General features: G+C 41.7%; 1 pseudogene; it reads left to right on the top strand.

The window, feature by feature from the left end:
• The first annotated feature begins 1,620 nt into the window (after positions 1–1,620).
• LOC139645905 (trace amine-associated receptor 13c-like) lies at positions 1,621–2,461 on the top strand (annotated as a pseudogene).
• The last annotated feature ends 21,186 nt before the right edge of the window (positions 2,462–23,647 follow it).

Raw genomic sequence — 23,647 nt, 5'->3', positions numbered from 1 at the left:
TGATTTGCCTACACTCACTCACTCTGAAGCTTGAGTATAGGTAGCTGGTAAATGTTGCTGCCTGTTTTATGGTGCTGACGGTGTAGCCTGATTTTCTATGGTACTCATTGGTATGGTAGTATATCATTCTGTTAAACTGAATTGGGCACAAGGGATATTAACATCATATCCTGTGTACTGATAAATGTATGGGATTGAAACATTTTGATTAAATCAATAAGAACCATGTGGATTAGAAGAAACAAATTCTTTTATTGCTCCAGCTCTACTGGCAAGCAAATATTTTAGCATTTGAATGGTGAGGCTGTCTGATTGTAGCCTACTCCAGAAATCTGTAATCTGCAATATGCGGCAATTGCAGGGTTAGTGGCTGGAGGCAGGCTTTTTTCTCTAGTCTGTATAGTTCTTGCTCTTATCTCTATGCTATGTACACTGCTGCTCTTGTTATCTCTGATAAATGCTTTAGGTGCTGTAATTCTTATTTTTCTTCCATTGCAATCAATAATAAATGTTACATTAGGTTAATTTCTTTCTGCTCTTCTCATAAAGTATGCCCTGTTTTTCCTCTCTGTAAATGGTACAGGACCACTTGATAGGCAACAAAGCTGAATAAACTAGGATCATATAACAAAATGCTCATATTTTGATTATTATTGCTTTTAAAGACACTTTTATTTATTTATTTTATTTTATGTCATGATGTGAGTACAGGGATAGTATTGTTGGAATAGTGGAACTGATGAATATAATACTGTAGAAATCACTTATTGATTTATAATAATGTATTACTGAATATCAGTGTATTTGCATAGAAGCAAGCTGCGCCAGTGTGAATGAAAGCACAGAAAGCAGTCCAAACAGCTTGTGGCTACGTCATCTGAAAGAACATTTAATTTCTTGCTTGCAGAATCTTTTCATTAAAATATGTGGCACCTGAATCATCCTGTCGTCCTTCAACGTGTGCAACAATGATGATGGAGATGAAGAGGATGATGCAGATAGTGAGGGATGGAGGAAGGGAGGGACAAAAAGGGAAGAGAGAAAAAAGAGATGAAGGGAGGGAGAGAGAGCAAGGGAAGAGAGAAAAAAGATGAAGTGAGGGAGAGAGAGCGAGAGGAAGGAAGGAAGAGAGAAATAAATCAGCGGTATGATAGAGAGCTTTGGTCAGATTGTGGTGACTAAAATTGCAATGTATAATTACAACAAAATCCTCCCTGATGAAGGCCATGAAGCTGAAAACGTTTGGTGATTAAAGCAAGTTGTGCAACTTGAATTCCTTCAGAATGTATGATTACACACAATTAATTGTGCAACCCTTGCATGGAGTCATATGATGTTCAATTGCATCCCAAATCACAAGGGGTCACAACATTATACCTCTTTCACTGAGTGTGGAAAGAGAAAGTCACAGCACCTCAATCAACTACATTCTACACCTACAGACTTTTCTTTTTGGCCAAAGATTTTATCAATACCATTCAGACTTAGAAAAACAAATGACTTATGGATTTGATGAGAATAAAAAAGTTGCTAAATAATGCTTTTCTATTTTCATAATGCTTGATATCTGCCATGTCTAGTGATGAGATATACTACTTATGCTACAAATGAATACTATTAATGAATATAATGCTCCTGTTTCACTTCAGTCAGCTCCACACCCCCACCAACCTCCTCCTCCTCTCCCTGGCTGTCTCAGACTTCCTCACTGGCCTTCTCGTGATACCAGCTGAAATCCTCTTCATAGTTAGCTGCTGGTTTCTGGGGGACTTCATGTGTGTTCTTTCTGTCCTTTATCATCATCTCTGCCTCAGTAGGAAACATGATGCTCATATCAGTCGACCGCTATGTGGCTATTTGTGACCCTCTGTGTTACCCCACCAAAGTCACTCAGAGAAGAGTTAAAATCTGTGTTTTTCTATGTTGGGTCTGTCCTGCTTTCTATATCATTGTCCTTCTAAAGGATTTACTGAGACAACCAGGCAGGTATAATTCCTGTGTTGGAGAGTGTGTGATTGTTATGAACTACATTGCAGGAGTTGTTGACCTTGTTTTTAACTTTACTGCTCCCATTAGTGTCATCATAGTTCTGTATATGAGAGTATTTGTGGTGGCTGTGTCTCAGGCTCGTGCCATGCGATCCCACACTGTGGCTGTCACACTCCAGCGTTCAGTGACTGTAACTGCTAAGAAATCTGAGAGGAAAGCAGCCAGGACTCTTGGTATTGCCGTAGTTGTGTTTCTAATATGTTTCTGTCCATATTACTGTCTCTCTCTTGCAGGTCAGGACACCTTGACCAGTATTACGTCTGAAGCCTTTGTGATCTCTCTGTTCTATTGTAACTCCTGTTTAAACCCTGTGATCTATGCCTTTTTCTATCCCTGGTTTAGAAAATCTATTAAACTGATTGTTACACTTCAGATACTGCAGCCTGACTCCTGTGAGGCCAACATACTGTAGAGAGGCTGTGTGCTGAAACCAGACTTTTTCTATGAAGAGATTAATGTAGTTTTTTGTGTTTTTGTTGTTTGTTTTATTCAAAAGGCCAAAAGCATGGACACATTAACAACATGGTCATGTTCTATTATTGTATCTCGTGTGATTGAAAACTTTAGAAATCATGTCTATAGACAACTATGTTTCCCTCTGTTATCAGTAACCTGTCATCCTTCCATTGATCATGATGATAATAATAATAATAATGATAATAATAATAATAATAATAATAATGATAATAATAATGATAATAATAAACTTAATTTGTATAGCACTTTTCAAAACAAAGTTACAAAGTACTTTAAAGAAACAAGGTAAAATCAACATCAACTCAAGCAGAGAAACAGGGAAAAAGAAATACAACAACATCATAAAAGAGTTGAAAGGAGGCCGAGAGGAGAGATGAAACAAAATAAAACAAGTTACAAACAGGACAAATAAGACAGGAGGAATAAAAGAGATAAAATAGATAAGAGATAACACATGAAAAACAGGAGAAATAAAAGATAGAACAGGGTAAAATGGGATGATGTGGCATTTAGCTGATGCTCTCATCAGTGTGTTGCTCAAGGACATTTGGACATGTGGCTGTTGTTGGACACACAATGGCTGTTTCCAGGTTCGAACCTTTGACTTGTTGATGATAAGACGGGTCCTCGACCCTTCATGTATATAATAATCAGCTTCATATCAGAAGGGATAATTTTGACACACACACACACACACACACACACACACACACAGGGAAGTAAATCTGTAGTAGTGATTTAATGTGATCTAAAGGAGAATGTGTCAGAAAAGACTGTCCAGTTCATTTTCTCTCAGTAGACAATTCTGGTGACTACTTTTTACTGGTGTTTTTTTCCAAACCTAACTCTAACCCTGAACATAATAAATGTTACTATCCTTGGTAATAAACAATGTGTTTCTTTCCAAATGTTATGGAAACCATAAATAAGTACTTAAAAGCAATATAAAGCCCTTCAAACCCCAAAACATATTTTTTTCCATTTTAGGTAAAACAATGAGACTTTATGGTGATTTGCGTATTTTTTGATAGTTGCATAATATGAATATTTGACGTAAAAGGATAGGGTGAGGGGATTCATGTTTTATTTCCAGGGCTATTAAGATGGTCAGTAGAGAGACACAAAACAACTGAGACCTAAACTTGGGTAACTTAAATTGCTGGGGTCAATTTGACCCCAAACATAAAAGACGTTAATTTGAACATAATAGGAGGGTTAAATACTGGGAGGAGTGATGGACAAAGTTTTATGAGTCTAGATTCTTCTGATAAAAGTAAGGAACATGTAAGGGAGATAGCATCCTTTGGAAACAACATCATGTAGAGAAAAGCAGATAAAATAATTGATTTGCAGGGCACTTAGGCCCTGTCCATACGTATATGGATATTTATGAACGCATTTTTTCCCCCTCCGTTTAAAAAAAAAATTCACGTCCACACCAATGGTGCTTTAGAAAATCTCTCCGCACGAGAAGGCAAAACAGATTTAAAACGCTCACATAAGCATGCCAGGCCAGTAGGTGACGATAATGTGTCATAAAACTCTATGTCAAACACCACAGAAGAACATTAGGGTGCAAGACACTGACCCCCTGTCCCATTACGCCCCCTAAACACTCCTTCACGCTCAGAAGTGTTAGTGTTGTATCAGAAGGGCCACTCACAGGAGGAACCGAGGCCAGAGGGTGAAGGAGTTGCAGCAGCAGCTCTGGGACGCACTTCCCTCTATCATCGCTTCCTATTGACATGGCACGTCACCAGCCAGCTGTTGCCATAGTTGCAGCATATGTTTTCAATTTTATTGGAGATATGCAACGCTGCCCATAGACCATAAAAAGAAGACTTGTGCATGTGTTGCATCATTGGTGCATTACACAGATTGAGCAACACACATTTTCTCAATATTGTTAGTGTTTGTTTCAGAGCCACGATGGGCATGACTGGATAAATAAATCATTGAAAAAAATAAATAATAATCAGCCATCAACATAAATGAATGGTGAAATTGTAAAATGTCTGTTTCTACCTGAGAAGTTGCTCTTTTGTACAGTTTTGTTTTTATGTTGTTTTTATATTTTCCGATTGGTTTAACCATGTTTTCCTTTTTATAATTTCATAGTTGTCAAACATTATTGTTTTCAAACAAAATGCACATCTATTTTATTTAAACTCTTTCTTATAATTAAATATTAACCTACAGTAATTTGAATTGTAGCCATTTAATTTAGAGCTATACAAGTTGTCTCCACCATGCTCTCCGCGGTAGTTCAATCAATCAATCGACCTTTATTTAGTTCTCGGAAGACACACTGAGGGTTGAGACCCTCTTTTCCAGTGGTGCCGAGATTACAAGTACAGAAAATCACAAATAACACGAAAGAGGAAATTAATGAATAAATGAATAAATAAACAACTAAATAAACAAACAAAAAATGTAAGATGTAAGACAGTTTTTGTAAAAGCAGGAAATGGTCAACAGTGTCAAATGCTTTAGATAAATCAACAAAGAGTGCGGCACAGTGTTGATTTTCATCCAGGGCAGATACAACGTAATTTAAAACTAAGGAGGTAGCTAAGATAAGATCTAAGAACAGAGTGACTGTTAAGAAATGCTTTAAGTTGTTTGTTCACCAGGGATTCCAAGATTTTGGCAAGACAGGACAATTTAGAGATTGGGCGATAGTTATTCGGATCACTTTTATCGTGACCTTTATGCAGAGGTAAAACATGAGCCATTTTCCAGACTCTGGGTATTATACCAGATAAAATAGATAGATTAAAAATATGGGCAATATATTCTGTAATCAGGGGGGCAGAGACCTTCAGAAAGAAGGGATCCAGACTGTCCTCACCAACTGATTTCTTTGTATCTATTGTAAATAGAGCATCTAATACTTCACTGAAGGGTAAAGTGAGAGGACTCATCTATGGCAGATGAAGAGCTGTCTATAGTCATAGGAGAGAGCCCCTCATCAACTACAGTGGCAGCATTTTTCATGCACAAATTATCAGAGATGTGGCCTGCTGCAGCAAAATGCTTATTAAAGGTTGTGCTTATTTCCTTTTCATCAGTTAAAACACAATTACCAGAAATAAGATGAGTGGGGAAGGCACTGGAATTATGTTTTCTGGAGGAGTTTATAATCTTCCAGAACTTTTTTGGGTTTGTGTGAGCACTACCAAGTAAATTTACATAGTAGTTTGATTTGGCTTTTCTCACTAAGGAAGTGCATTTGTTTCTTAGCTGTCTGAAGGCCAACCAGTGGGAGGGGTCACCTGAAAGTCTAGCCAGGGCCCATGCCTTGTGTCTTGACTGGAACAATGAAGATAACTCTTCAGAAAACCATTGATTGGACCTGTCTTTTACTCTAAGTTTTTTAAATGGAGCATGTTTATCAACCAGAGAATTAAAGGAACTGATGAAGAAGTCAAGTGTAAAGTCAACTTCAGGTATGTAAAAAATATAAGATAGATCACTAAGATAAAGATAATGTAAAAAGGCTTGTTCATTAAAATTTCTCCTGACTAAAATTTGTGGCATAGATTTCTCCAGCCTCTCATATCTGATGCAGGCAACGGGGCAGTGGTCACTGATGCCGAGATGAAATACACCACTGGCAGTATATTTATCTGGTCTATTGGTCAAAATAAGATTAAAGAGGGTGGATTTTGATGGATTTTTAAGGTTTGGTCTAGTTGGCTCAGAGATAAATTGTGTTAAATTAAAATGACCACAAATATCCTTTAGACCATTCGATATATCTGTCAACCAGTCCAAATTAAAATCTCCAATGATTAACAACTCTATTTTGGCAAAAGGAGAAAGCAGCTCAGCCAACAAATGTAACGAATCAGCTACAGCAGAAGGGGGCCTATAGATCCCCACTACTGTTATAGAAAGTTTATGGCCCAGGTCCAGCTTCAGTGCAATTAATTCAAAATATTTGGGGACTGAGACAGACTTGAGCACAGCAACAGTGTACCTGGATTTTACATAGATGGCTACACCACCCCCTCTACCGGCTCTATCGATTCTGTATATGCTGTACCCATTTAGAGCAATATCTGAATCAAGGACATTCTTTTTAAGCCAAGTTTCCGAGAGGATAAGAATATCAGGATCAGCCTGAGATACCAAAATGTTTACATGATCAAGTTTCTGATACTGATACAAACTTCTAATGTTCAAATGTAGCAAACCAAGACCTTTCCTTGACTTAGATTATCTATGGAAACTGGTTTGACAGTGGGATTATGCTGTACACTATGGGTTAAGCATGTAGTCCGCACCGCAATTAGGTTCCTATGGTTCCTGCTCACTACTGCACCAGAAAAATGTCTCAAAAGCCTATGATTAAGTACTACAGGAATACAAGATACAGGTGAATTTATAGCATCACTATTATGGGTCGGACATGTACGCCGTCAGGTACAGAAGGATTTACCAGAACGCAGTGCAAGATCCATGTTCAAGGCTAAAAGACGATAGCCAGCTCTATTGGGATGAGTACCATCCTGTCTGAATAACTCCGGCCTGTTCCAAAATGCGGAGAAATTGTCAACAAATGGAATTCCCAAAGAACTGCAATAACCCTTCAGCCATATGTGGAGTTGACGGATGCGACTGAATTTCATATCACCATACCGGGGGGAGGGCATTGGTCCAGAGATGATGCACTGTCTCCCTGAAACCAGCAGAGTGTCAATGAGAGTTCTGAAGTCATTTTTCAGCTGCTCAGATTGCTTGAGGTTAATGTCATTTGAACCATCGTGCACAATTACTGCCGATGCTGAGGGGTGCTCACAGAGTACCAATGGTACTTTGGCGTCAATGTCTCGGACCTTAGCACCTGGGTAGCAGAAAGTTTCTGCCTTGGGGAGGATGACGTGACGGACCATAGATGACCCAATTATGAGAACAGAGGGAGGGCCACTTTTAGGGGGAGGGGGAGTAGGCCTACTGGATCCACGGGGATGAGACCTTGAGTGCAGACAGGGTGGAGGCGAGCCAACAGGCGAGGCAGTCCTACTAATGAGCTCCACAGCAACTGGGGGAGGTCGGGAAGAAGGAGCTGCAGCATGGGAAGATGGAGGTGGAGGGCAGGAGGATTGTATGCAAGGGGATGTAGGGCAGGAAGTGGGCTTAGAGGGCTTAATTGAGGGTTGAGGGGGTTCAGCTGACACAAGCCCATCCAAAGCCTGGAACCTGTTGGAGAGCTGCAAGTCGTCCACTGGAGGGGCCCAAAGGGAACACCTGCCCTTCCCATTTCTACTCCGGACACGAGTCCAAGACTCCTGGATGAGGGGTGTGGAGTAGGCCAGGTGTTTCGGTTTAGCATCAAGATGTGTCCAAGGGTCATCCTCAGTGCCCCCAATAGTCTTGCCTGGCCAGGGAACAGTAGTTTCATTTTGCCCAACCAAGCCATTCTTCTGGGCCACATCGGGGGATTCAGCAGCAGCAGCAGCAAGGGAGTCTAAAAGCTGTTCATCCTCCTTAATTTGATGTAGCAAGGTAATCCTACCCTCCAGTTCTGTAATTTTTTGTCTCAGGGAGAGACAGCTCAGACAGTCGGCAGACAGCGGAGGCATTTTTATTTAGAAAAAAAAGAAAAAGAAAAAAAAAAGAATACAATCTGACCAAATCCAGGGTACACAAATCGATAAAACGGTAAAAATAATACAAATAATATAAAATAATAGTAATCAAAATCACACAGCGTTCACATTAAAGAAAAAGATATTCGTTCAGTAGAAACCAATTGAGTCAAAAGTAATCCAAATGTTAAATCCAATGAGAGCCAGGAGAAAAGACAATAAGTAAATACTTCTGTGGAAAGTAATAGGCTACCGTTCCAGGTACAAAACTACATTCCAGGTGTTTCGTGCTGCCTGTGTAGACAGCTGGCGGCGACCAATCAGAGGACCGAAAGACAAAAACAACCCAGGAAATAGGGAAGTGTGGTATAGTATGGATAAAAAGAAAATAGCTGCCACTTTTAGTAGTTATTAGATGTTTTATTTAAATAAAAGCTGCGCAAATAAGAGCAAACCCAACACGCACATGTACACACAAGCATCAAGCAGAGCTGGTAAGAGCTCCCTACTTCCGAAGGACCAGCCTGGGTAGCATCGCGGTACCGATTTATGGAGCCATGGCAAACAGCACTACTATAGGTCGACAACACAGAAGACAAGTGAAAGCTTACCCTCAATGTTGTCAGCCACCGAGTGACCAGCTGACCGGCGGAAAGTCACGGAGCACAACAGCTACAGTCTGCAACCCAAATGGAAAGTTGAAACTTCCCCCTGAGCCGCTATCCACCGAGTGCTCAGCGACTAGCCAACCGGCCTAATCAGATGCTGGGGGACAAGTAGGCAACCACAGTTACAGGTACCCAAAGCAACCAAGGCTTCGCCAGTAGAGAGGCAACAGGTAGCAGCAGCCACACTCCAGCACGAGCAGCGTGAACGAGCAGCGTGGTACCGCAGTGCCTGCTGGGTAACTCTCGATTTTAAGCCAGCACTTTAATTGCCTCATTTTCGAGGGAACGTCTGAACAGCCACTCGCCCTTGCTTCATTTGGTTAATTTGGCTGTTTTCGTGTGGACGGGAGGCCAAAACACAGAGAAAATATTACATTTTCAAAAATCTCCATATATGTATGGACAGGGCTTTAGATCACCAGGCCCCTTCTGAAGGACTGTAGATCCTCAAATTATGGATCATTGTTGTTGTTTTTTGTTTTCGTTATTGAACACTTACTACATCACAGATGTATGTGCCCATTGTTAGTCGTATTTTCTTAAGGATATGACATTATTATATATACATTATTGGAGCTTGAAGAACAAGTTCAACAAAGAGATAATGCCTCTTCTGTACAATCCAGCCATCAAAGTATGAGGTTACAATTCCAAGGTCTTGAAGTTACAGGGTTTACATTGGCATGATACTTGACCCTGCTTAGTGCAAACAAGCACCAACATTGAACTCTTAGCAGACACTCAAAAATGTCCAAAGTTGTGATTGTCACTAATTGTAACTATATCAAATTAATTTACCAGGCACTTTGTTTAATTGTTGGTTTCTTAAGCCATAGTTGCATCATGTGTTGAAGCGAGGAGGCTACATCATGTGTTTGTTTGAACTTGTGTGTTTTTCTTAACACCTCTGATTGGAGTGATACCTCTGAGATTGTCATCATCTCACACTATTAGCAGAGGTGTGAACAGACTCCTTTGGTAGAGAGACACACTACACAGCCATTAAGCATAACTGGATGTTTGTTTTGTTCAGTGCTTGGAAGCAAATCCAGTCTCATAGGTATTGGTAAGTCAGGCAGAGTTTGTGTGTGTGTGTGTGTGTGTGTGTGTGCGTGTGTGCATGCATGCGTGTGCGCGTGCATGCGTGCGTGCGTGCGACATAAGATGAAAATGTAATGTAAAATAATGTAAAAAATGTAAATAATATAGAATTGATAGAAATTAACAATAAACTAAATGTATATGTTATATATATAAATAATGTATTGTGGTACATTATGTAACACATGCAGCTGCATTGTCTAATGATTAAATAATGGGCTTGTGTATCAGAAAGATTAGGTTTGACCATAGAGCAGTAAATACTGGGAGCTTAATAATCACACAACACAGGGTGTTTAGAAAAATATTTGCTGGCTGTAGTGAATATTTGAAACATAAAACAAAAACACTTAAAAACAAAAGTCTTGCAATACTGATATCAGACAATATCAGTTGTGCACAAAAGGGTACTTCAGAATGAATACCATACTCAGTCACATAATGGTTCAGTTAGGCCTAAACCTGCAATTCTAACTGTGGGTGCACCCTTAATCTGACCTGTGGTTAGGTATAGCTTGTTCACAGGTATCAATAGGAAATATCCAAGATCAAGTATCAAAGCCACATAACTAGTCAAATACTTATATTGATACAGCATAAACATCAAATGAAGCATCGCGTTAGTTCAGGCAGGGCACGGATGTCACACGTTGCTAGTCATCTACCAGCTGATCACCACACACACCAATCATAATCCATTCTCATAACAAGGCGGTCTATTTAAATGGCCTCCTCCTACACTGATTCCTGCTTCACAACTGCTGCACACTCTGCTGCTTGGTAAAGCTTTATGCTACTGCTGCTGTTACTGGTCATGCTGCTGCTCCTACCTGCTACAAGTTGCCGCTGGTCGCGCTGATTTCTCGGGCTCAAGATGTCTCACTTTAGTCAGATGAAGAATCTCAGGAGGCAGCACCATCGGCCTCCAAACCCGCTGTCGGAGCTTCCATCTCGCAAAATACAGTCTTGTAATACCGCTTCAAGAAGGTATTGTCAAGGAAAGAATGGCGTTTGCGCGACTCATCCTGCCGCGACACTCGCAAAGGAGCGACAGTCCGAACTCTGATTACTTCGAGCCGACGGCCGGTCATAATATCAGCTCTCACTCGGTCGTGAATGTCCGCTTCAAGCTTGGAAACCGGTCTTTTCCTGCCAGCGTCAGCGGCCATTAGACCCCACCGCGGACCAGGGCATTCCCGTGGGATTTCACCGCAAACAATGACGTCATGGCGCCGATAAGGATGCTGGGAGTTGTAGTTCCCATTGCTCCACTTCACCTAAGCTGAGTATTTGCATTGAATATTCGCTCTTATTATGGTGCAAGCATGCATCATTATGGCTGGCTGGGCGAGCTCCATTTTCGATTCAGTGTTGCTGTGTATTTAAGCATAATGCTGACATGCTGCTGCTTAGCTGGGATTGTAAGCTTGTACTACAATTGCTTGTTGCTTTACATGGGTCTGCAATAGTTCAATGCAGCTCATTTTAGTGAGAAGCAATTTTGTTTTGGGGGATTTTTTGCGCTCCTTAAAGAATCTCTCCCTTATATTCGACTGCACTCTTGATATTGTCTCAGCTCAAAGCCATGAGTGCATATAGCCTAATTGATACTAATGCTGTCAATAAATTGCATATGACATAAGAGATGCTGCATAAGGTGGTTGACTGGGTTTCACTGCTCTGATTTAGGTAGTATGACCTCACACGGGATGCATGCTTGCATCCCTCCCAAGAAGCAATACGTGATAGCTGAGGTCTGCAGCAGGCTTGCTGCTACACATAGATATTACACATAACAGTAGAATGACCTATCAGGATGCATGCTTGCATCCTTTCATGTAGGCTCGTCTGGTGCCACTGCTTGAGGTCTGCAACAAGCTTGTTGCTACACATTGATCTTTCATTATTGATCAGCTGGTAACTTACTAAGAATCGGCTGCACCAGTTATGTTTGGCATATGGTTCTGTGGTTTGGGGGATTTGCATGGCGCCCCTGCTATACCTTCAGCATGCTTGCCGGGTAAGCAGGGAGCTGCTCGAGCAGGGCCATATCCGCCAAATATAACTGTATTACCATTAGTTGCAGCTAATGGTTTCATCTGTGACTAAAGTGTTCCTGACTGAAATGAAGCATCGCGTTAGTTCAGGCAGGGCACGGACGTCACGCATTGCTAGTCATCTACCAGCTGATCACCACACACCAATCATAATCCATTCTCATAACAAGGCGGTCTATTTAAATGGCCTCCTCCTACACTGATTCCTGCTTCACAACTGCTGCACACTCTGCTGCTTGGTAAAGCTTTACCTCCACCTCCCCAGCCTCCACCTGTTATAGTTATGCAATCGAGCCACGGTGGCTCTTAAATGTCACTACTGAGTGTTGCTGCTCTGGCTCTGCTCTGTCCACTCCCATGGGGGGATTTGCATGGCGCCCCTGCTATACCTTCAGCATGCTTGCCGGGTAAGCAGGGAGCTGCTCGAGCAGGGCCATATCCGCCAAATATAATTGTATTACCATTAGTTGCAGCTAATGGTTTCATCTGTGACTAAAGTGTTCCTGACTGAAATGGCATTAACACCAAATTGAACTGTATATGTATAGGAGGAAAGTCCAGTGACATACGTAATGCACCGATGATTTGTATATATGTATGTTTTGTATGTTTAGGGGGAGAGTCCCATTGGCACAGTTCATGCACCAGTAATTTAGATTCAGATTCAGATTCAGATTCAGATTCAGATTCAGATACAGATACAGATTCAGATTCAGACAACTTTATTGATCCCAAGAAGGGCAATTCATTTGCAGCTTACCCAGTCCATACACACAGTTTCCAAACTCACAGAGAAGGGAGTTATATGTCAAAGGCAAGGGAAATATCCAAGATCAAGTATCAGAGCCACATAACTAGTCAAATACTTATATTGATACAGCATACACATCAAATGGCATTAACACCAAATTGAACTGTATGTGTATAGGAGGAAGGTCCAGTGGCATACGTAATGCACCGATGATTTGAGGTGTGTATGTTTAGGGGGAGAGTCCAGTTTAATTTAGCGTGTGTGTGTGTGTAAAAGAGTCCAGTGGCACAGGTAGTGCACCAAATGTTGGTGTGTGTGTGTAGAAGAGAGTGTCCTACCACTTCGGAGTGAACTGACAGTGAATAAAATCAACTCAGTCAAAGGGTCGTCAGTTTGAGCTCACCATCTATGAATAAAAAAAACACATGACAAAGTTGTACAAATTGATACGTATGTGTGCCTCTCAGCAGCAGCATGAGGGAGCTGAGTTTTGTTGCATAAGTTTTGTAGGCTTGATTTGTCTTGATATTTTAGGAATTAAGTTGGTTTATGGACTTCATATGAATATCTGTTTGTCAGTGGTCTCGTTCAGTCTGCATCCACAGGAGAAAAGACTGTCCGGCAAGTGGCAAGCATGCGAGAGGGCGGGACTGATCGTAGTGTTATTTGGTTATTGGCTGAATCAATTTGACTGACATTAGCTTCTCTCTAAAATATTTAGATTATTTTCAGATTAAAATGTTTATTTTAATTTTCTTTGTGACTAATCTTATTGTTGGTGGGTTTTTGAAGTAAATTATAAATTATTTGTTTTTACTTGCGGTTACCCAATATCACCTGGGTTACAAAAAATAATATAAAAACAAGAGCCATTTGAGTTGCGACCATAATACATTCAACATAACCAGTTATGCTAATGAGGTAATTTATTAGCAAATATTTCTTTGTAAACATACTTGTCTTCACATAACACATGAGTGGTATTAATATGAACTCTCTCTTAAAGCATTAAGGTGCATCAATACCAAGGCAGGGCAACAGAGACACTGAACCCCTGACTGAAGTCATCCTTGATAAGAACAACAGCTAAAAGGTTAAGATGTCATTGGCAAATCATGAACACTGGAAGGCTGACAGGTTAAAGACCATGGTTTCCACAGATTAATTTAATGTTTATTCATTAAATTGCACACCTTGTATCTAATTTTATCCGTGTGTGACAAACAATAACCAGTGTCATTGTATCTTCTTCTGTATTCTTCTGTCTGTCTTTTTAATTCTGTTTTTTTTTTTACTTTTCCCCTCAATCCTACATATAAATTAGAAATAATTACAAGTACAATTGACACACACAAACAAAAAAGTATTACCCTTACATACAATATAAGAAACGTAACCAGAGGAAAAACAAACCAGACGAGAGAGAGAGAGTCCCAAATATACTGTATGTCTGACACACTCCTGGCAAGTTTAAAAAAAAAAAAAAGAATGACACTGTGAGGCTTGAGAACTGATTCTGTGGGTATGCTATTATAATTTGTAGTGATATATTAGTGCTGTGCATGTTTTGATTGCTGTGTATATTTTGATTGCTGTGCCACATTCAAGTACTTTTGGGTTACTCTTTAGCCCTACTCTATTGCTTGTTTTGGCTATTCCTGTTTTCTTGGGTTATTGTTTTTGTTTTTTGCACGTTGTGCTTTTTGTTTTTGAGACTAATCACAGTCTGAAGTTGCTGATTGGCAATTAAGGATAGCTGCACCTCATGCCTTGTCCACACTAAGCCGGGTACATTTGAAAACAGCATTTTCGTGTCATTTGCGTTTCCGTCTACACTAGCATTTCCATGCCATTTTCTAAAAGTTTCCCGTCCACACTAATATGCAAAAAATATAGGAAGACGGTGAAATGTACCTTATTGGGCATGCGCAAGCCTCCGACCCATGACCTATATGTCATTCCCACCATGGTTACCACTGATTACGGAAGTGTTGTCATGGCTGCAGTAGCAGAGCCTTAAGCACCAACAAGATGTCCAAATCACGACAAAAGATGGATAAAAGCAAGCTAGACTTCTTTGTCTGGACAGACGACAAAGTTGAGCTGCTTTTGAAAGTAACAAATAACTACAAGACCACCAAAGCCACGGAGAATATAGACTGTTTGACTACCGCCTGAGTGAGATCACATGATCCCACGTCAGCGTTTTGGAAAAGCTTCGTCTTCCCCATCCACACTACAACACGAAATGGGCATTTTCAAATTTATCCACTTTGGAGAACGTTTTCAGAAAGCTTGGTTTTCGGTGGTCGAAAACACTGTTTTAGTGTGGATGGAAGGCCAAAACCGAAATAAACAAAATAAAGATGCGTTTTCAAATTTACCTGGCTTAGTGTGGACAAGGTCTCACGCAAGGCTGCTCCGTGCCCAATCCACGGACACGACGAGCTAATCAAGAAAAGCGGACTCACCTGCAGAGTACGGGCGTGCTCTGGCAGATCCGAATGACTGAACCTGACCACACCGAACAGGGGCACCACTCAACTAGGCTACAACCGACGGCAGAGACCAGAGGAATGACATAACGCTCTCAACTAGCAACTAGCAACTGAAGCCAACTGAAGCCAACTGAAGCCTCCACACAAGATCCTGATTTGGCACCCACTTGCTTTGATATAATGTTCTCAACCTGTTCTGGAATGACCTGTGAATGATGAAATACTGACTAGATAGTATTGATTGCTATAGATCTCCAATTAAATAGCACAGTCATCAGATAGATAAGATACTGGTGAAAAATCGGTTGATGTACAGTAACAATCGTATTTTTTTATCGTCTCTGACTCCTGTACAACCAACCACTGGAATGACGAGTGATCAGATGGGGTGCATCTGACTGCTGCATGAGACAGCAGGTACTTAACCTACGCTAATGATGTATAGAACTAACATAACCATTAACTATATACAGTAATTGCCATACTGGCTGTAGAACTTGGAGAATTCTCAACAGACCGCCCCCACATTTGAGCAGCAAATGTGCAATCTCAAGAATTCTTCAAGTGTCCTTAGTATCCTCTACAAGGGCAGGGAGTTGGATAAGGCGGGCAACTGGTCTAGTGTAGACTTTGTCCTTGATGCGGACTTCGGCTGTCCAGACACATCCGTCTTGGCTTGTCACAGTCTTGGTGACGTGGCTGAAGGGTAGGCAAGTAGTTGCAACCAAGTGGATCCAGAACTGGTCAACAAGGTTCTGGCAGTGGCGCCATCTGCACCATCCAGTGACAGCTGGGGCATAAACTTCTTGAACTGTGTGCAGGACATCTTCGGAGACGGTTTGCCGTCGTGCTGCTATCCGGAGAGCATTCTTGATGGAGCAGACCTGCCTCTCCCAGACTCCACCAAAGTGGGGGGCGTTTGGTGGGTTGAACTTGAACAGGATCTGGTAATCGGCTGTGCTTTCAGTAATGGCCCAAGAGCCTCAAAGGCCTCTCTTAGCTCTCACTCCACACCACGAAAGTTGGTGCCACAATCTGACAATATCTCCTTTGGCCAGCCTCTTCTGGCAATAAACCGGTGAAGGGCGAGCAGGAAGGAATGGAGTTGAGGAGTTCGATATGGACGGCATGAGTGGTGAGACATTTAAATATCACACCCCAGCACTTCTCGTTCCTCCTGCCAATCTTGACCAGATAAGGCCCAAAGCAATAAACACCTGTCAAACAGGAGGTTGAAAAGAGAAGTCTGAGGCGTGCTGGCGGCAGATCTGCCATCCATGGGATCCATGGGACCATAAGCCCTCCATTGTTGACAGGCTGGACAGTTGAACTGGTGATGCTTGACAGCCTGGTGACCTCGTAGAATCCAGTACTGCCTGCGGATATCTGCATACACTCACCTGGGTGCAAAGGTATTTCTTGCTATACGTGGACTACGCAGCTGTGTAGGGCCCCCGCGACTGCTAGGGGGCCCCCTGTTGCGCCACCGTATTTTTTTTCTCCTCGAATATAAATGGCCACTTTTGGTAACCAAGCGTCATCATGTGTTGATCTAAAACATATACTGTCCATTATAAGCTCACAATGGCTAAAATAAAATGCATTTATTGTATGCTAGATAGATCAAAAAGCAACTTTTCTTCTGAGAGCTCTTTGCCTTACAAGCAAACCAATTTCAAAGTCATCACCAGATTCTCACATTTTGACGTACTACGTTGTTGATGGCCTTTGGACAGATTACTATTCAATATCTCACAGATACTATGGAAATGATAAAGAAAACAGAGCAGAGGTAAGGCATTAATTAAACTTATAACATGTTTTTACTACCTATAATGCGAGCCAGCTATCTAGACCTAGCTATCTAGCTAACCCTAACACGTATTTTGTTTTCAGAGCTGGCTAGGCTAGCTAACGTATCATGGTATTATTGAACCTCATCTGACCACATGTGCATACCAGCTTTATGGTCAGAATTATTATTGTCAGGTATTGACTCACGGCTAACGCCTCTGCGCACTGTGAGGGGAGAACGGTAGGCAAAGGTCCATTCATACATCTGGCAATTTGTTTCTGCATTACTTATCGGCAAAAAACGCATATGAAAATATGTGTAAATATGTTCTGGTAAATTCGGCATGTATATAATCATCTAAACAGCTCGCATTGTGTTTCCCACAGGTTGACAATTTAGTTATGGTGGTGGTTGTTGATGGGAGGGGGGATTATTTACTTAAATTTCTACCCTCATGATAATCCCTCATGGGATTATTATGTGTAAAATACATAATTGGTGGGGGGGGGGGGGGGGGTCAGAAAAAAATAGACAATAGCAACAGCCAATAGCGAAATTCAATTGTAATAGCCGGGTTTCAACCAGTAGAGGGTTAGGGTTAGAATTTGTACCTGAATCCATCAACAACACTACTAAATACCCAAATACCATAAAAAGTGGTTTTGAGGTTTAGTTACTCTTTAAAACAAATTCCCTGCATTTCTACACCACCTAACCTCTTGGATTAAGTCAAGAAACAGCAACCCTGTATAATATTAACCAAAAATGTAAAATCATGTTATATTACTAGATTTCAGCATTGAGGTGCTTACATTCATGATTTTGCATAGGCATACTAACCTAAAAACCTACTATTGATGTTTCAGAGCAACAGACACAGAGTGTCCCCATAACCATAGCAACTCACTCTCACTCCTGCCTGGTGCGCACGGCGCAAGAGGAGAGGGAGAGACGTAGAAGAGCCGCTGGCTGAGATTACTCTGAGCAGCATGCATGGTAATAAATTACAATATAACAGATTTGTGTATATTTCTCGCTATTCAGGTGGTCTGAATAACTCTCTGCTGCACGTGCTGCTGTTGTGCTGTGCTGCTCTGTCTTCGCACCGCGATGTTTATGAATTTGTTTTTCACTGCGTGAGAAAATGGACTTGTGGCATGAGAGCGTGTGATAAAAGTCAATTGCGTGAGTCTCACGGTCAATGCGTGAGAGTTGGCAGCCCTGTGAACTCGCTTGACATTATTATGTATGAAACTGCCAATCAGATTTATTTACTTATTAATCGAAGGTGCCGGAACGCTGTTCCAGATTGTTCCGGCCCACTTTAAACCCTGCTTATACACACCTAGTGACTGCACCTTTCAACACCATGGACAGCGCCTCAGCAAACGAAAAGATGTTTTGTCTCCAAAAATCCACCAAAACATAGTTTATGTGGCGCATATGGTTTTGATTGGGTTAGGTAATAATGAGCAGGGCAGAACGTGATAAACGTCTATGTAAGTACTGAAAACAAGCATAATATTATTATTATTATTTTAATTGTGGTGAAAACGGGGACAATTTGGTAGTCAATGTTGAAAACCGGGACATTTTAGTGTTTTACAGATATTTGTTGGGACTCGGGACACCCATCTTGAAACGGGGACAATCCCGGACAAACCAGGACGTCTGGTCACCGTACAAATATAACAAATATGTCTTGCTGAATTACAGGGAAATATGTATAAAATGATGCACAAGACATCTGGATTTTTCCATTTGATGTAATGGCGCAGCCATAAAAAAATGGCATCTTGGGTTTGAATATGTTACTCAGTATAAGCAGTTCAACGACTTCAATGATGCGTTGGAATGAGCAGATACAGTATACAGTATAACATCGTCCTACAGTATGGAAAAATTTACTTTTAAAGCTACTTAAGGGGAAACTTAAGGGGTTAAACTACAGTAACCATGGCAGGCCATTTTAACATTTAATCCTTAAAATGCACTAGTTACTAAAATTAGGCATTAGTGCTTATTCTTTAGTGACTAGTCACTATTCCTCCAGTTACTAGTCACTAATGTAATTTTACTAACTTAACATGTTTTGGATTTCAGTTGTATTACAATATGAGTAATAATTATGATAAAATATGTTCATTCACCTAGAAACTGTATGTCGGGGTGCCCCGGTGCCTCACCAAGTAGAGCGTGTACCATAAGGCTCAGTTCTTCCTGCAACGACCCGGATTTGAATCCGGTCCGCGGTCATTTGCTGCATGTCCTCCCCTCTCTCTCTCCCATACCTTCCTGTCTCTCTCTAACACTGTCTCTATCAATAAAGCATAAAATGCCTAAAAATAAATCTTTAGAAACTGTATGTCTCTGCAGGAGCACTTCTGAAATACTTTGGAGGGCCAGCCTCAACACAGCCATAATTCTCTGCTATGAGGGGACACCAGGTCCATCATCATCTTCCTCAGCAGACCCACAAACACCAGATGCAAGTACCTCTTGTCTGATTTGTGAAATAATTTTGCATAACATATTATTGGAATGTTATTTGTCATTTGCACTTTTATCCTGATGCTAGGGTCATTTTATGGTACTTAATGTTTATTCTTGTTCATAAGTTTATAATTTATTCAAAGCATTCTGTTTTTGAAAAAAAACAAAAAACATTGTATTTGTTCAGTTGTTCTGTTTTGATTTTGATGTCTTAACAATCCAACTAAGTTCCTGAAATTAAAATAAGTTTTTTATGTGACAAATGCAGCATTTGGTCTGATTTATATGCATATGGAATTTGTGTCGATGCAAATTTTATGTGGATTCATGAGTGCTTGAAATAGAGGGTGGGGGGTGTGGGGTGGGGGCAAACAAGATTTTGCTAAGGCCCCCAAAAAGCTAGAAACAGCCCTGCCAGGGTGTAACAGACGTTCATCAAACTCTTTAATCAGTACAATTACAATTACAATTTCCCATTTGGGAGCGACTGCAGAGGTTTGAGCGTACATCCCGGGAGCCCTGCCAGTAAGGGGTTGCGCCTGTACTACGAGTTGTGCTGCATGTTCAGACAGGTAGGGTCTGATCTTCCTGATGTAGTACAGGGCAAATCGGCATGGCCGAGCAACAGAAGCCACATGCTCCTTAAAGGTTAGTTGGTCATCAATCATGACACCCAAGTTTCTGGCAGACTTTGTGGGAATGAGCTGAGCTGATTCGAGCTGGATACTGATCTGTTGTTGTACAGAGGGACTGGCAGGGATGACAGGGAGCTCAGTCTTTGATAGGTTAAGCTGAAGGTGGTGTTCCTTCATCCATGCCGAGATATCGGCGAGGCATGCCGATATCTGTGCCGAGACTGTGGGGTTGTCTGGCAGGAACGATAGGAGGAGCTGGGTATTGTCAGTATATGAATGGTATGAGAAGCCATGTGAGTGGATGACTGCACCAAGTGAGGTGGTGTATATTGAAAAGAGAAGGGGTCCCAGCACTGACCCTTGAGGTACCCCTGTGGACAAGCAGTGGGATTTAGATACTTCCCCCTCTCCAAGACACTCTAAAGGATCTCCCTGAGAGGTAGGACTCAAACCAGCGGAGGGCAGAACCTGAGAAGCCAAGCTCAGCGAGTGTGGAGAGGAGGATTTGGTGGTTAAGCGTGTCAAAGGCAGCCGATAGGTCAAGCAACATTAGAACAGAGGACTGACCGGCAGCTCTACCTGATCGCAGTGTTTCCACCACAGACAAGAGTGCAGTCTCGGTAGAGTGTCCACGTTTGAAGCCAGACTGGTTAGGATCATACAGGTTGTTCTCAGAAAGGAATTCAGAGACTTGATTAAAGACAAGTATCAGTAGCTTTGATGCTGGGTGCCGCAGGTTGAGGAGGATAGGATGGACCTCCTCTGAGCTGGCTTTTTGCTATTTGCGCAGTCTCCCACCCATTCGGATGATATCAGTAACTGGGTCCCACTCTGGAGCGAGACTGGACAACCGACTGTGGTTTGACACAGCCTGCTGTGCCTTGAGAGTGGCCACCTCTTCAGGGAAGCTCTGGACTTGGCATTCTCTTAGCAGTAGGGCATCTCCCTCCCGATGATTAATGGCAGTGGGGTTAACAGTAATTGCGGCCACCCCATGACCTCCCTGTCGAGTCGCTTCCACTAACTCCTTCCATGAATTGAACTGAGCAGCATCAGGGATAGTACAGTCTGTCACCGCTGTCGCCAAGCTGCAGAAGGTAATGCCCTTCAATTGTGATGGGCCTACTGAAGGCACAGAGTCAGGTTTGAATCGCAAGAGGAATCCCAGTAGAGATGGGCCCAGTGCGGGTCCTGGCAGGAGCTGTTCACTGAGAGACATCCCTTGATATTTGAACAAGTGGTCTTGGTTTGCCGTTGTGGTACACCAAGTGATGAGGGAGGTACCACAACTGGACAAGGCTGGAGCTTGGTAGCAAACCCTGCTTGTACAAGTTTGTCAATCTCAGCAGAGTAGACAGGTGCTCCACTCTGCTCCTCTGTCAATGGTCTCTCCTCATCAATAGGCGGAAGAAGAGGTGCTGACTCACAATCTGCTGACATCTCTGAAGTAGCCCATAATCAGGCTTGAAGGACCGTTGTTCAGGAATGACCTGTGAATGGTGAAATACTAGCTACACTAGATAGTATTGGCCGCTACAAATCGCCAATTAAAGAGCAAAGCCATCAGATAGAGTTCAGTATTTTTTAAAAGTGAAAAATCAGTTAATGTATGGTAAAAATCTTATTAGTTTGTCTCTGACTCCTGTACAAGCAACCGCTGGAATGACGAGTGATCAAATAGGTGCCTTCCTAGACTGCTGTGTGAGGCAGCAGGTACTTAACCTACGCTAATGACATACGAAAGTATGTCATTAGTAAGTAATTCTTCCTCAGTTCCGTGTATGTGTGTGTGCACGTTGAGTACTGTTTTCAATTCAGTAATTGCTACTGTTGCTCTAGCACCGAGCTGCTGACGGAGATCAGCTGTAGTCCCACCTGAACGAGATCAGAAAGCTATAGTCACCACACCACTGGCCTGAGGACGGATTTAGTATAATAGGCCACCGGGACACCACTGATGAGATGGTGACTATTGAACAGCATCGCCAGGGGAACTTTTTCTATTTGAGGAACTCGTAAGAGAAAGATCTCTTTGGTTGTTTGTCCATATTAACTATGCTGTGTTGCAGATTTTAGTCACTTTTAACCTGTTTTTAAATTTACATTGCATATTAAAATCATTGCCTTTATTCTCAGTATCTGTGTATATGTTAGCCCTGCGTCTGTCTTATCTAAGATACAATTTAAGGGTAACCTCTGGTCATGTGATATAGACTAACTGAAGTAAGACACTGGAGCACTCATTCCTGTCTGAAAATTATTGCAGAGAGAGAGAGAGAAAGAGAGAGGGAGAGAGAGAGAAGGAAATGAAGGGAAGAGATAAATCAGCTGTATGATGGAGAGCTTTGGTGAGCCAGAGAGAGAGGAGGGACTGGAGGGAGAGAGTGGGAAGGCAATGATTTACGGGGGGGTTTTGGTTTGATTGGGTCTAGAGGTCTTCACGGGTCCAAAATGATGGACCCGAACCCTAATGGACCCGGGAAATTTGTTCCGAGATCCGATTGGATCCGACCTGTTTTTGCCCAAGATATTACAGGTCTGCCTATTTTTTTTATTGTCTATTTTATTAGCTACGTAGCCTACAATAGGCTACAATAGCCTTCAACAGAAGAGGTGCCACTAGGTTTGACCTCTTTATATTCATTTTATTTTAGCTTATTTTTCACCTCAGTGAAGAAGGTATCCATCTCGCGCCTTTCCTCTGCTCCAAATCGCTGGCACTGCTCACCATTTTTTACACCTTATTTTCGCTAATCTGATCCTAATGGTCAGCCTAATCATCATGCAAGTTACACAGCGCTTCCATGCGTTTCTCGTCTCGTCAAGTGATCAGCGCTGATTACGGGTCTTCTCGGATCCACTCGGGTATTACACATAATGATAAACAGACCCGGGACCCTCGGTAATAGAATGGGACCTGACCTGGACCCGATTGACCATAATAAAACATCCTAGGGTCCGGGTGACCCGTGAAGACCTCTAATTGGGTCTGCCCTCAGAGAGAGAAAGAGAGAGAGAGAGAGAGAGGGAGAGAAAACAATTAAACATGTCCACTAGCGCATCAAGCAGAGTACATTGCACGCAGGTACATTGAGGACTTTTGTCAAATCAAATTGACTTTCAGTGATTATTTTACCAAATAAATACCTTCACTTTTTGTCTGACTAAAATCAAGAAATCTGGTAATAGAAACATTCCCGTTCTTGGTAAAATGATTCAAGTGTTTTAACCAGCCTAGGATGAAAGAATGAATGATTTGTTTATCTTTTGAACTTTGGACTGATGGTGGTTGTAGAGGGATTGTTGTATTGACACCAAATGCACAGGTGTCTAAATTTCTTTTGCTGCCTTTATTGAGTCAACAAATTTAAATCACTCTACAGCCTCTCTCTAAAGTATGTTGGTCTTACAGGAGTTAGGCTGCAGTATCTGAAGTGTAACAATCAGTTTAATAGCTACTTTAATAGCTACTAATCACTACTACAGATTTACTTCCCTGTGTGTGTGTGTGTGTGTGTGTGTCAGAGCT

Source organism: Centroberyx affinis, unplaced genomic scaffold, assembly GCF_046629955.1.
Source record: "Centroberyx affinis isolate AG114_WGS23_722 - 3 ecotype Tasmania unplaced genomic scaffold, CSIRO-AGI_Caff_v1 ptg000919l_1, whole genome shotgun sequence".
NCBI lineage: Eukaryota > Metazoa > Chordata > Actinopteri > Beryciformes > Berycidae > Centroberyx > Centroberyx affinis.
Note: the sequence above shows the minus strand (reverse complement) of the source record. Positions and strands in the feature narration are given on the sequence as shown.